General features: G+C 48.1%; 1 protein-coding gene across 1 annotated transcript in view; it reads left to right on the top strand.

The window, feature by feature from the left end:
- Positions 1-592: 592 nt before the first annotated feature.
- LOC125949241 (alpha-mannosidase 2-like) overlaps positions 593-15,429 on the top strand; it is a 78,170-nt gene continuing 63,333 nt past the window's right edge. Inside the window, exon 1 of the mRNA XM_049676083.1 lies at positions 593-1,624. The gene's annotated coding sequence lies outside the window, so the exon portion shown is untranslated. The remainder of the gene's footprint in view (positions 1,625-15,429) is intronic.

Consider the following 15,429-nt stretch of genomic DNA (forward strand, 5'->3'; position numbering starts at 1 on the left):
AAACAGTCCGCACTTTTTTCTTATTATTACTTGACAATGTAAGGCCTACAACTCCAGATGGCTTCAAAAACCTGTTTTCTTCGGGTTCTTTCAAGTAGTTATTGACATCAATCGTCCATATAATGTTTAGGCCAAAAGGTATCAATGATAAATATCAGATTAATGCTTTATTTAAAGGTACAGCAATTTAAAATTATGTTTTCCGAGGCTATCATTACGAAACTCAATTTTTGGGTTTTTGGCTTCCAAGCCCACAATTTTAAAAATATTTTCAAAATTTCAAGTACATACGTTGTCTAATGGAAAAAGGGCAATTTTACATGAAAAGAACTATTTTTAGGGCGCTTTATTTGACCGCGAGAACGAAAAATCAGGGTGAAGCTATCATTACGAAACGGACTGTACAGTTTCATTGTGAATAGCGATGCTCGATGCTGCACGCACGCGTTCATGCTCTCTGTGCTCTCTCTCTCTGCCTGCTCGCTGTCTTTCTCTCTCTCTCTGTTCTCTCTCCCTCTCATTTAAGGTCGTGTTGGTCCGGTTCCAAGAAGCGTTGGCGTTGCGAGCGTTATTAGTCTTGTTGCGGGGTTCGTCGGATCGTAATAAATAAATAGGGACGACAGGAGCAGGACTACTTGTCTGCCCAAAAGGTGTGTTCCTTCAGCCCAGTAGTGGACCCGTGTGCGCTCGTTTTTGGGGTGGTTTCGTGTAAAGATGTTTACCATCTGATCCCGCGAACGGTGTACGGTGCGGTCTCATCACTGCCGTTCTATCGATTTAACGCAAAAAAGAGCGAAAGACGCGCCCTGCGTCTGTGTCGTCGCCTTCAATCGATCGATTGTATTAGCGAGCGTTCCCGATGCTCGACTCCGTGCAATAGAATTTTGCCACCGCAACGAACGCAATCCGGTCGATCCGGTCCCCATCCCCTCGGGGTGCAGGTGCGCTGTGTTGGTGTCGTAAACAACATCTTCCAGGCCTTCCAGCGACGTTACTGCGTGAAGTTGTAGAGTGTAGTGGTTTTTTGCTCAGCGGACCAACGTGTGGCTAATGTGCTAATCATTCCAGTCATTAGCGTCACCAACGTCGCCACCGGGTCACCGGGAATTGACCGCCAGTTCCGGGCGCCAGTTCCAAACCATCCAGCAGCCGTTCTCAATCAGTAGCAGTAGCATCGTTTGGTGGGTAGCTGAGACAGCAGGTAGCACGCGAGCGAGCACGTAAGAAGAGCAATAGAACGGGTTTCACCCCTCCACCTGCTTGGTGTGCGCGCGCTTAAAAGAGAGGGAATTTGTTTTGATGCCGATGCGCTGCCCTCTTCTGTGTGTTGTGTTGTGTTGTTGTGAGCAAGGTGGTGCGCTTCCCCTTTCGTGCTACAGTTCGTCGTCATGTATGTTGTGCAATGAGATGAGCAAAGCATCAGCACAAGGTGTGTGTGTGTGTATGTGTGCCTGCGTGTCTGACCAAGTGTGTTGATTAACGAGATCAGGTCGCGAACACGACGGTCTCGGTCGCGGTCATCATTCAGCAACAAAAGTAAAAAAACGTTACCAACGCTTAGTGCTCTCAATTTACGTGAAGAAATCGCCCCGTTATGCTCGCTGGAGGATATAGAGATATCTAGGTAAGGAGGAGATTTATTTTCAACCTTTCGGTTTGCTGGCCAGTTGACAGATCTGTCCTTTTGTTCCGGTATGGGTGTGTGTGCGTGTGTGTGCGATTGACATTGGGTTATGCTGTCTGTTACATCCTGGTCGAAACGCACACACAGTCAGGTATCCGCGTGCGTTCTATGTTGTCTTTCGCATCTCGTATCTCCCAGCACTGCGAGCATCATTGCTCTCCCATTCTCTTCAATTCGCTTCGCGCGCTCTCTCGCTCTCTTTTGCGAGTGCGTTGCTGGTTCGTTTCCCATCATGCTGCTCCTCGGCGGCTGCTTTATATGGCCCCTATGTTTGAATGAAGTTTTTGTTGTTCTTGTTCGTTTCTCTTTCTGCACCGGGACCGGAGACGCAGCATCTCAAGGTTCCGTTCCGTGTTCCGTGTCTCCGTGTGTCGACCTTCCCGTCTTTTTTTTTTGTTCCTTGGCGATTTCCCTCTTTTGTAATCCCAGCGTACAAACCGAGGCACACCGGCGTATGTGGTTCCGTATGGTTGAGGAGGTGGTAGCACGGGATCGCTCTCAGCTGTCTTGGATTCGTTCGACGTCCGAGGCGCAAGTGTGCGCTTGCGAGAAGAGTCCATGCGATCGTGGACGCGGAGTCGCCGCGGAAATATGTACGGTCCAAGCAACCATTCTCGCGGCGGCCCGTTTTTTATTGTATGTTTGCCTTTGATCAATGCAATGGCTGTTTATGTGAAACCTGATCGCATGAAGTCTAAACACCATTGTCATGATACCGTCCTACCGCGCGAGAAACAATTCAATTACACCACCACCAACACGCGCGTCGGTTGGTTCGCTGTTGATGCTATTAGTTTCATATTACAAAAATAAAACATTCCATAAACGCCGTATCGTAATGTTAAAATCGTTATCCAATTGCATGTATAATTTTGTTGATTAAAGTTAGGCTCTGCCCATAGTACTGATACCTGGACAGTCGTTCTCGTTTGCAAATGGATGTCGATTAACGGTCGACACACCCAATCGATCCCGATTGTCCGATCGCTTCTATATTATTTAATGTCTTACTCAATTACCAAATTGCCGCACTTTTGCGATTAAAACACCGCCCCTCCCGCCCTATCGGCGGCCGTGGGTCACCGCGCCGTGTCCTAATGAATAAACAATGGGAAGCGAATGAATTATTTGTTTTCGGACATCGGTCGGTGCTGCTGCTAAAATGCTGTAATTTATGATGAAATATTTATGGATTATGGTGGTGCGGGTGCTGGTGTATTTACCATGGCCATGTCCATTGGCGCACCAGTAACGCCGGCAGTAACGCACCGGAAAATATGTTTGTGCCTCCGGTGCGCGCCTGTCCACCAGCTCTGTTTGCGCACCATAATCAAGTACAACAAATCGCTCTTAGTGTGTTTCAATTGCGATTACACTTGCATCACAAAACTCTCTCCCCCTTACATTTAGTACTCGACCCGTGAAGGGAATCCCCTTGCGATGGTGTCACCGTTCACTTTCCTGTACTGTTCCCGGGACACCGGTTCGCGTCGAAAGTGTTCTGAATATCATTATGCAATACGGTTCGCAGTTAGAAAGGAAGGGAGGACCGGGGGGTGGATCCACGGCTGCAAAATCACGTAATCACAATACCTTTCTTCCTTAGCGAGCAATATTTAAATAACTAAACCACACTCCGCTCCGCTTCGTTCAACCTTCCTCACCCTTCCCTTACTGGTATCGGTGGACCGAAAATGGCTTCCAGGACATCCCGGACACTCTTTTCCAAGGGTTTACGTACATTCGTACGGCTGCTTCTTTGCGGGGCCGCAGCATGAAAATGGAGCAGAACATCGCCAAAAACAAGCTGTGCGCTGAAGACGCTGCACGGAATATCAAGCTGCTTTTACGGACGACGACAATCCACCTGTGCCTCAGCAGCGGATTACGCTACTTGCTACTGCTGTCCTTATTCATATCTTCGCGTTCACCAAAAAGGGTAGTTATGCTCGTTTCATTTGCCTCTTCTATGCTAGAGAGTGTCTCCTGTTGGATGCTACTAAATTGAATGATTTTTTGGAACTCATTTCAACAAACATGTAACATCTCAACAGCGATCAACAAATCTCTCCGTAACCATTGCTTCCGTCCCGGTTTGTCGATAAAGCATCATTTACTTATGTTGAGTTAATTTACGGTCTGTGCAAGGCGGAAGCTAGCTCACTTCATGAAATAAAAGCCCCAAAAAAAGATGGCTGCTGCTGCTGCGGTGACAATTGGACAAAGTTAGTCGGACAATTACTGTGCGCTGCGCTGCGATTGTGGCGAGACTCGGCAAACGGAAACCTCATTACGCGGGAAGCACAAATCCACGATTCGTATGGAAATGAATGGTGAAACCTCGTCGGTCTTTTTCAGTGGCCCCCATTTCAGCTCTCCCCCTTGGTCAGAGCATGTTGAAAAGCCTACTTTATGTGGCCCTCTTCCGCCCAACCTAACGGTTCATTGCGCGCCGGTCAATTGACAACTGCTGTTGCTGCTGTTGCTGTTGCTGCGCAAGCCGGCATGTCTCGAGCGGCTCGACTGTTCTGCGTATTACCCCACCGTGCGGCGAGTGCTACTTTCAGGTCAAAGAGTTCGTTGTCTTCACTTTGCCTTCCACCCGGCACGATCAGCATTGCGCGATCGAGCCCGCGGTGTACGCTAATGCCGTAGTACCTTTCCCAAGGCTTGGCCTTGGCAATTGAAGCATGCTGGCCTGGAGTCTAATGTCTTAGAACTGAAGCGTGTCTTACATCATGACCTAAATTAAAGCATAGACGGTGGAAGATTGAAGTGAAAAGTAAACTATGCGCCGTTCAACATCGCCGCGAGAGGATTCGTTTGATGTTACGTTCGTGGTCCGCAAAAACAAAAAGATGACGCCAAGCAAATGAGAAAAAGGAATATATTTCAACAAAATAAAACGATTTCTTGTTTGCGCATCGGCAATCAGGCATGCAACTCTTACTCAATCGCTAATCGCAACGAAAGCACGAATCCACCCGGGAAGGTTGCAGCGAGAGGTCAGCTCGAGGGAGAGATTAGCGATTAGCAGCGAGCCTCGCCATCACATTCGCAAACAGCTCGATTCTCATTTTTAGCGCTTTTGGCGCTGGTTTTGTGTTCGCTTCGCAATGTTTTAGCGGATTTACCCGGTTATCTGTTCCGCGGTATTTCATTCGTATGCTCGTATGTACGGCAAGGGAGAAAGCAGGTCGCTGCTGCTGCCGGCGGTGATCTCGATTGCTCGATGGCCCCACCTCGAGGCCCGTTCCGCCCGAAATCGGTGTCAATCGATGTGTGAGTGTTTGTCTGGAGTGTGTTGTTCTAACGGCCACCCTTTTCGGAAAGGTGCAAAAGGTGGGTCAACATGGTTAGCATCGTTCCGGGGTCGAGCAGTCTCGAATCGATTTGATACTCGTGTTGTGCCCGATTATTGTTTCTAAATGTTGTGTATCGCGCCGTTCGCTAAACTGTTATCCGCCGTGTTGCTTATGCATCCTGGTTGCGTGGAGTTTTTGGGGTGGTCGTTGTCGTCACCTTTCGGAGGAGAAGCGAAACTGAAGCAACGTGGTTCTAGGTCGTAGCCCCGCAAGCATACGTCGCCTAGCTTCATAATCCTTCGTCCGTTTAACGCTCCCAGCTGCCTGCTGCTACCTGCTGTACGGTGAAGGGTTCCAGTTTTTGGGACCATATTCCATTCCGGTCACGTTCCGTGAAAAGTCACGACTTTTACCAACAGCAACCGAACCGAACCGACGCCTCGCCCACCACACATTGTCATTGCTGGCAGAATGGCCACTCACACAGAGAACGAGACAGAGAGAGTGAGACGAGCGGAAATAAAAGGGAACGAAACCACAAAGTTTCCTGTTTCTTTCCGGAAGTTTCCGCGCGGTGGGCACAATGAGCGTGCTTTACTTCTCGCTGCTCGCTTCTTCTTTTTCTTTTTTTTTGTCGTCATTTTGTCGCCTCGATGTCGCCTAAGCCAAGCCCTCGATTCAATTGGTAGTTAATTGCTCGGAAAGAAGCGTGGCCCCGGGATTTGTGGCACGGCCGAGGACGCTAAGAAGGGTACTTCAACGTTTTGTGCCGCCCATCCGCCCACCACCCAGTCCCTGAAACCTGTTCCTTCCGCCCGGTGCCTCCACAGTCGAGTGCCGCCAGTGAATGGAACATTGTTCGCAGCATCGCAGCATTGCAGACTAACAGGGTGCTGCCAGCTGCCAGCTTTGTAATGCACTCGGCGTACAACACATCACGCGAACGCCCTCCAAACCAGTGTGACACTATTGGGGGAGTCGAAAACGTGGAAGTTACTGATGGTGTGCGACCTCATGGTTAGTGGTCACCACTCGACGGACAGCTTCATGAAAGATAGATGACGTTCAAAGAGAGAGAGAGAAAGAGAAGCAGTAACCGAATTAGTACAAATGTAGCGAGCGCCATAAGGTAATGTGAACGGTGCTTCCTGTTTGCCTCATTATCAACATTAGCGGACAGGACAGCACCCCCCGAAATGGCCTTCATTTGCCCAGCAAACAGAATACAAACTCCACATAAATTGAGGAAATGTTCCATGGCTAATCGAATGGACCGGACCGGTAAATGGATCATCCTCCACCGGGCCAGGTCACGATGACGCTCGGCTGTGCAAATGAATTATCGCAAAAGGGAACGGGATGAAATTGGCATTTCAATTAAACCGCGTAGGTAATACTGCTGCATGCTGGCATGCATGCTGCTATCGGATCGGATCTTCCGCCTTTCCTTTTCCGACCGACACTCAATCAAACGATAAACAAACACCAGAAATCATCAACCGGCGCAGCAAGGTGCAGCAATGGGCAGCGGTCCAACTCTGTCATGGGTCGGGGGGGCATCGTGCATTAATCAAACAGTGCGCACAAACAAACGATCAATTACATTGGAATGCAGCGCGAGGAAAATCGGAATCCCTTTGCACTGTTCCACATTTGCACTGCGCCTCACTTCATTTGCCAGAAACAGCGAGAGAGAGAGAGAGAGAGAGAGAGAGAGAGAGAGAGAGAGAGAGAGAGAGAGAGAGAGAGAGAGAGAGAGAGAGAGAGAGAGAGAGAGAGAGAGAGAGAGATGTGGACTTGTCATTACATTTCCATTTGCAGCGACAATTTCAAATGATTCTGGTATTCAATACATGGCGTTCATGATTGGCGAGGGCTTAATTCGTTCAATTCTGTATCTCAATCGTATTTTCCACATAGTAGGGTTTGAAATTTTATTAGGAACGGTGTCAAATATTTGCTTTACTTACATCGATGGAAATCAGGAAATTTCAAGAGTTACACAAACGTGACTTATGTAACGGATATGCCATTGACTAAAAATAGTGATAACTAGTTAGAGTCAAACCTAGGTAATATGCGATTGCTAATTCCATTTCGACTTTTAATGGTATACTTGAACTATGGAACTGCGATGTTATGTACTGCATCTTCAACAAACCTCCAAATACTTTGAACTTATTTCGATATAAACTTAACACCAAATGATTTCGATGTTCTCGATTGTGGAGCCCATGGACTGTTTTGATCGGTTTCAGTCATTTGTAGTTCAAGATTTTTATCACTATCAAGTACAAGACACTTTATGTTCTTTCCAAATCAATTTGACCAAGGCGTTGATTAGTCCTGGCTTCAGCTAGGGAAAGACAACAATGTTTGCGATAAAAATACTTGAAACGCATCCGTATTTCAGAAAAAAACGGCGATTTTCGATGGCGACTATCGAGTTCTTTCATCAGCCAACAATTGTTTTTTGGCCGGGTTAAGCCCAGAAAAGAATATTTTGTACTATTGCTGCTTTGAAACAAAGTTTGCCTGCTATCGGACGATGAGTTTGTTTTTTAATTTAATATTAAACAAATTAATAACCCAAAAAGAATGAAAAACATATTTCTATCATTTAGTATAGCTTCGGATAGCGTCATTTTTCAGTGTGTAAAACAAGCGGAAGAATCCGTAGTCCGATTGCATGCGCTGATGAAATAATCCAGAATTTAATTCAATTAGCGAAGCATTCCACGAAAGCAACTGATTGCTCCCCGAGTCAACCACAGGAGTTCAAAAACGAAGCATAGCGATAGCATAACAAACCAGTGCCATTAGCACTGCCCATCCACTTTCATCATTCATTTTCACTCTCTTAATTTAAGCGCAAACGGATGAATAGGTCGGGAACAGGGGGTCAATGTATAATGCCCGGTATTTTCTCGCAGTATCGAGTTCTGCAAATTTCATAAAACCTCCGCCAATGCCAAAGCACTTCTACATGCTTGCACATGACTGTGGCCCCCGCTGCTTCCATTTCCATGTTCCAACAGATTAGACACTGTAGAGCTGCTGTCGGCACATTTCAGTTTTCCAATCGGTTGGCCAACGGGCACCATAAGCCATTCTTCCTCGTATTAACGGGTACACGGTTTACGGCTTTGGCTTATTAAAATCTAAGTCCCATCCGCCCGCCTCGTGCCACCGACTCATACAGCTCGCTGCCTGCCAGCCTGCCTGCCTGCCTGCCAGCGATTAAATTGCAATGAATTCCTGCTAATTGGCACTTATACCCCCTCCACCAGCGCTCGGGCTCGGGAATCGCTGCCAAGTTCAGTTCCACTTTCCGCAAAAGCTACAAAGACAGACCAGAACGCCCTTGGGGCTTTTTCCCGATCAAGTCAAGGATGGGGCCTGTTCCAGTTACACACATTTCCAGTGTTCGCGGCCATCATCATGTTGAGCCCTCTCGGGAGCAAATGAAACCGAGAGAGAGAGAGAGAGAAAGAGATAGACGTTGCCAGGACGCTAGGACGTTGCGGACTCGTGGCTCGAACTGCACCAACTTCCACCGATACCGGGCAAGTGTCGATAGCAGAAGCAAACTTTAAAGTCCCAAGCGCCAATTGCTATGCAGCATTTCCTCGGTGCCGGCTTGGCTTCCCTCCCCCAATCAGTATGCATAATAATGAAACTATGCTCCGCAGAGCGCCGATTCGAAGACGAAGCTTTCCACTGTGCTGTGGAGTGAAGCCGTGGTGGTGGTGTTGCCTCGCTATAAATTAATTAATACGTTTCGCGAAACAATTTACGATTTCGAAACCGAAAACCCCACCATTCCGGTGGGGGGGGCATTTTTTGTCGACGTGAGGTTGACGAATAGTTCCGGAGTCCCTGTCGCTGGCGCTCTCCGTTCCGTTTCCGTGTGCTTCCGTCGTTGGCATTTCCTCGATGCAGCAATTGGCACACTATTTGTCACCGAGTGAGCATTGTTCCGGCTTCCGGTAGCGCGAAAAGTTCGATCCGATTCGTTCGAACCGATGAAGTGAAAGGGGGAAGGCAAAGTTTCAGTAAATCGAAAGTTAAAATGAAGCCCTTCGCCTTTGCCAGCCCGCTTTTCGGAAAGGCTGTTCATTACTTGGCGTCATTTACTGTTGTGTGGGCTCCATTCGGGTTTTAGTTGACTTGCAGAGTGCATTGCATTGCCACAGAGAGAGAGAGAGAGAGACAGAGAGAGCACTCTACTCGTTCGTGCCAATTTCCACTTTTCTCATCGTCGCATGTTCCTTGATTGAGCTTCGCGCACACGAAAGGGGGTGACTGTGTTTGTGCGGCTTCCTCTTAGTTGGACACTTGAAGGTTTGGTGTCAGCTGCAGCGAATATCGATTGCAGTAATGGTGGACCTAGTCCGGGATCGTTTTGAAACGACAAAGTTAGGTGTACGGTAAGCATTATTCCGTTCTAAATGGGAAAGTTGCGGCTGGTGGATGGTAGTTTGCATGTGCAAAATGTGGAATTGATCGCTCCGTGGAAATACAGCGGTATGTTTTGTTAAAGGATTCCTTCTAGGAGTGAATTGAAGCAGTTTCCTTCTTTTTTCAAATGTTTATTTTTTTAAAAAGAGAGCGACGCTTAAACTTACCACAAATATTAATTCGATTTTATGTTAGTATGCTAGTTATGATTAATCTTATACAGTTTGAATGCTTACAAACAACAAATGAACATCCTATCACACATAATGCTCGGGCATCAAAATGGTTTCCAACTGCAACCCTAGGGATTTTCCTCTGTCTATTCTTCAATCGTCAACACTTGATTGATAATACTTAAAATCAAAAGTTCTAGTGTGTATTGAAAATATAATTAAATCTTTCTATCAACAACCTTATTGATCGATTGGATGGATTGGTTCGATCATGGCTCGCCGGATGAGAAACAGCCAACGATGCCGCTTCACGTCGTCGCTCTCGCCACCAGGCTGACCAGGAATGGCCATTAGTCTATATCCGGGATGAGCCCACCATCGTTCACAAGGCGGTCAGCCATGGACCAGCGCGCTTCACCGTTGTGAGGTTATGGTTTCATCATCAGCAGCAGCAGCAGCAGCGACAGGATTTTCGTCCCAGTAAGCCGTTTTCCCATGCGTGTGTGTGCACATGTGAGTGAGTGTGAAGCTAGCAAAAAGCAAAAAAAACAGATGAAAAAAATAAACCGGCGGGAAAAGCAAACTTCGGACATACTGGGAAAATGAATTCGCCACACCAACGCCACCAACGCACACAAACAGGCCTCTGTAACGGGTAACGGTAATCCTTCATCGCTCAATCGATTGTCGACCGTGTCGTCGTGATGGTCGTTCCACGGAAGCGTTGTCCACGGATTCCCTCGATACACCACCGGCCGGTCCTTTACAACATTCGTCCGTTTCCAGGCGAATAAGGCGATGATCGCTCATGCAGCATTATCGGTGTGTCGGTGTCTCTGTGTCTCTGTGTGTGTGTCTGTGCCAATGTTTTCCTTTTTCGCCATTTTCCCTTCTGGTGAATAGTGAAATGTCAACAATTTTATTGATTCGCCGTTCCCTGGGCCAGGTACGTCCATGCTGGACCGGGTCCATGGCGCTGCTGCACTGGGGACACTGGATAAGGGTCCCGGTAATGTAACCGTGGCACGTGGATTGGAAAATGGATTTTCCCTACCGCAGCCGTCAACAACGATGACGATGACGACCAGGACGACGGTGACGACAGGAGTAGGTGTTGTGTTTTGCGGTGGCGTTCCGTTCCATAATCAGGACCGGGTGTTTTCGTTACGTGGTCGTCGTGGGGGTGGGAGATATATGAGCTTACCCGAAACAGGGGAGGGGGAAAATTGGGAAAACAACGACACCATCACCGTCGTCTTTTATCGGTCTCCGAGGGGACACATTTTGTGTGTGTGTGGAAAGGGGGACAGTTTGTTCAGCTTGCCATGGTAGCAATATATATGAAATATAAACGATTATCGTTCGCCTTCCTCCACCCTTCTATAGAGGTATTGTCGTCGTTGTCGTCGTCGTTGGGCGTATGATGAAGTGCATCCATCTCGCCACCGGCCGTGCCCAGGATCCAAGAAGGATCGCTGGATGGATGGATGAATGGTGGAGACGTGAGGCCCTATCCGAAAAATAACGAGCGTGACGAATCGAAGGCACGGACTTCTGCGTCCTAGCCTGCCAGTATCACCTTAACCCGGCGACTAACAATGTTTTCCTCCCCTTTTTGGTGGCTGGGAAAATCGGCAGAGTGTTGCCTGTGCGTGTTGTCCCGGATTGTGCCCGGAAAGGAATAGAAAATGGAATCGATCAATTTACTGAACAAACATACATACCTACTAGAGCGATCCATCTTATTGCGTTCGCTCCATTTCAGCAAAAATGGAATAGGGATTGCCGCTCGGCGATCCTCACCACCACGCCGGATACCTTCCCGGATTATCGTCACCGAACTCGTTGAGGGACACACACACACACACACACACACACACACACACACACACACACACACACACACACACACACCTTGACGATCGCACGCAGAGGCCACACCCGAGATTTGTTCGGTTTTGTTCTACTCGATTTTGCCGCTTCCTTTGTGTGCGCTTCCATCAAACGCAATTGCGCATTGGCAAACGCAAACCGTACCCCTCCACTGAAACACGGAGTCCCCCTCCCCCCGCCCCACTCTGGTTTCCGGTGGAAAACGGGACGGAAAACAATCACTAAATAGACCGGGATCGGGTTTACTTGTAGAAGGTAAGAGCAGGGTATCGTGTTGCAACGCACCGATGTGCTAGCGTGCATTGTGAGCATTGTGTGTGTGTGTGTGTGTGTTTTGGTGACTGCTGCAATGCCATCGTATTAGTCTTAACCGTGTCCCGGTGTTCCCGTGTCGATGAAGGATGAGCTCATCGAGAGAGCGGACGCAAGCAAAATGTCAGCAAAAATGTTGAACAATCGAACCGAAGAGGGAGCAACGCTGTAGTAGCACTCCAGGCACCGGTGCTTTTGTCATGCTTTTCCGGGTACAGCAAATGCACCAATGCATTTCCTGAGGGTGATTTTTTTTTCCCCATCCTGCCGTCGGCTTTCCGTCCGTTGATGAGTCGTCAACAACGGGAATTTCAACGCTCCGAGGTACTTGGAATGGGTTTCGTGTCTATGTTTGATGGGAGGAAATGTGCACAATACTCAGGCCGTATAAACAATTTCTCCTGAAGAGAAATCCCGATCAGGAGTTCCTGGCCCTGCCCTGCCCTGAACTCCCTCTCAGAGAGTCACAATCGAGTTCAAACGTTTCATAGCTCCATACATTGATTAACATGTTGTTGTGAGCAAATAAAAAAGGGAAGGAATGAAACACATTCGGGAAAAGCTCATCAATTTCCCGCGCGTAGAGCGCTGATTTACCCAACCTTTGGATGTAGCCGCACAAAACCGATCCCATGACACTATTATGTAGAGCAATGGGGGATTGTTTTATGCAATTCCGTTGTTATGTCTGTTGACTGCAATCGGATATCACACCACTACGCTACGTAATTAATCATTTGTCGGCATCCAATAATTGGCACCGTCAGTCCCGGCGGGGTGTTCGGCTGCTGCTGCAACAAATACATTGTGGTGCCGGTGATATTGTGCACGAGACAACCCAATAATGCGACGTGCGGCATCATCGATCCGATGACAAACGAGGATGCTGACCAAACACTCCGTAGGTGTGCCATTGTCCAGATCCAGGACACGGTATCGGCCTGTGTGTGTGTGTGTGTGTGTGTGTGAAGAAGCGAGTGTTCTCGGGGTAATTGTGTGTATCGGTAAATTGGATATAAATTAGTTTTCACCGTGAGTGAGGCTCCGCTTGCGGCTTCAATTTCATCGAACACATTTAATTAAGAAGTGGAAGCTTCGATCTTTGAACACAGAGGCACAGTAGAAGGTAATTATCCTACGGTATTATTGTGCTTGTAGCAAACGAGACACTGCTTGTAGTGGTGTAGTAGTACAGCTATAGATGGCTCATAGTGTGGACAACATTTCTTTCGAACACACGAGACCTTCGGCTCAGAATACTGACTTCAGGAAGTTGATGACCAGTGTGTATTCCTCTAACGCCTCAAGCGCAGGCTTCTGGTTTCCGTTCATCTATTACTCAAGATTATCCTTCGTCCCTAACTGACCTAATAACGTTCGGTGCGCTGGTCAACATCCCAACAAACGAGTCTATCGCGTCTAAGCCGTCGATAAATGGGAAACAGGGCAAACACCCCACTATCGCAGACACTGTCGCGGTGATGATAGTAGAAGATCGATAATGGGCTCGTTGATAAAATTCTAATTTATAACCATCGTTTTGGGCGATTTTTCTTGGCCTCGCATCGTTCCCCTTTGGCCGGCGATAAACTTATCCGAGCCGCAATAAATATGTCAACTGCTGCTGCTGCCCCTCGCACAGGAACTAGTTTCTGTTCTTCTCCGAGCACCATAATGCCACCAGCAGGACTAGATCAACGGGCGCGCGCGCCTGTGTTGAGTAAGCTTAGTTTCCGATGAATTCATTTCTGAGCGATTTCGAGTTTAATTAAGAAACTGTCACAATCGGTTTCGTTCGTCCGCTGAAGGTGTTGGCGGTCCGAAGCTTCGGTGTTTCGTGCACGCTACACACACACACCCCCAGCGTGCAGGAAAGTGTGTCACGCGAAGGACGATCCGCCTCCGTGTCTGCACAAGCAGTCAATCGCAGGCAGTCAGCAGGGAAGGACACTTGGGATGAGTTTCGTTGGGTGTTGGATGCTCATGATTCTTCATTTATCATCGTTCCCGAACTGAGCTAAACACCACGTCGCTATGGCAAGACAAGAGCCCGCTGCTGGCATCTGGAGTGGAATGAGACACACACACACACACACACACACACACACACACACACACACACCAGATGATGCCGGAGCACGTCGAAAGTAGACGGATTTTCTAGCATCCCTAGCGCGAAAAGTTCCAACAACTAAGAGAGGGAGGGAGGCCAAGCTCCGAACGAGTGCCATTATGGCTCAATCGATGAAAGGCGCAATCATGTGGAGAGAGAAACGGAGGAGAGAGAGACAGAGAGAGGGTGGTGGCCACATTCTGTGCACTCCCTGGTGTGAGTTTCAATGTTCGAAGATCGAAGCGAAGCGTTCCAGTAGTGGGTAGTAGTATAATCCTCTTCACAACTTTTGCCTTCTGCCCCATCTTTGGCCGGTCGGTCGGTCGCGCGGCAAAAGATAAATATGCACAACGTCCTCGTGTTTGACGCCACACTTCAAGTCCGGACCCCTGCGCCACTCTGCATTCAAGTACATGTTCCATGTTCTTGCAGTCATTGCTCGCTCGCTCGCTCGCTCGCCAAGGCTAGAATAAGAAGCGAATGCAGAAAAAGCATTAAGCAGGCATTAAGACGCATGGGCGCAGGCGAGACAAGAAGGGAATGAAGAAGACATCGAGAGAACGGCGGGAAGAGAGAAACTAAAGGAAATAAAATGAAGATGTGGTGTGCGCTGCGCTGGTGCGGGCAACCAGATAATCCCCGCAGGGTTCTCGAAAATCCCCTTCAACTCGAGACAAAGCCCCCGGAGGAACCGTGAACCGGACTCGGAGCCGGACCCGGAGAGCTTGAATTCGCGAGCTAACTGAGGGGAGGTAGTTCTTTTGCAAAAGCACCATTAACTTCAGTAGCTTCACCATCCATCCGTCCGTCCATCCGTCCGTACGTCCATCCGTCCGTCCGGTTTGCCTTCGACGACCGGACACAGTCGCCAGTCGCGCGTTGATCCGAACATGCGCGTCTTTAGCCAATCTTGCCAATGCCACCAAAGGCCTTTGGCTCACCACCCGGTTTGGAATGAAATTGAAGTTCCTCTCCACGCTCGAGGAACGTATTCTTTTCCCCACACCGCCATCGTTGTCTCTTCTGTTTCGCATCATCGCATCTTATATTGCACCTCTTGAGTCGGGCACTGCACATGGCGGCGGCGAATATTGTTATTGTGCTTCAAAGAAAGGAAATAACAATAAAAACATGAAGCAGCACTCGAAAAATGGTCCTCGATGTGATATTTGTATTAGTTAAAAGTTTTGCATCCATCGCCCTCTCGTGGAGGTCCAGCGAAAATGATGCTTGGAAGAAGGAATTTTGTAGCAATTTGTTTCATTTTGTGCGCCGGATCTGATCGTGGGAGTTTGCAGAAAGTAACACACCACCATCGCATTTGCCTGCGATACGTCCTTCGGTTGGATCATTTATTATGAAAGTACAGCCACAATCCAACTATTACAAATGAGCACTTAAACCTTGATTCCATACTTTGTTTGTATGTTTCTCGCCATCCAACGCCAGAAATCGATTCGTACTTCGTCGATTGGAACGACGTTTTAT

Source organism: Anopheles darlingi, chromosome 2 (genome assembly GCF_943734745.1).
Source record: "Anopheles darlingi chromosome 2, idAnoDarlMG_H_01, whole genome shotgun sequence".
Taxonomy (NCBI): Eukaryota; Metazoa; Arthropoda; class Insecta; order Diptera; family Culicidae; genus Anopheles; species Anopheles darlingi.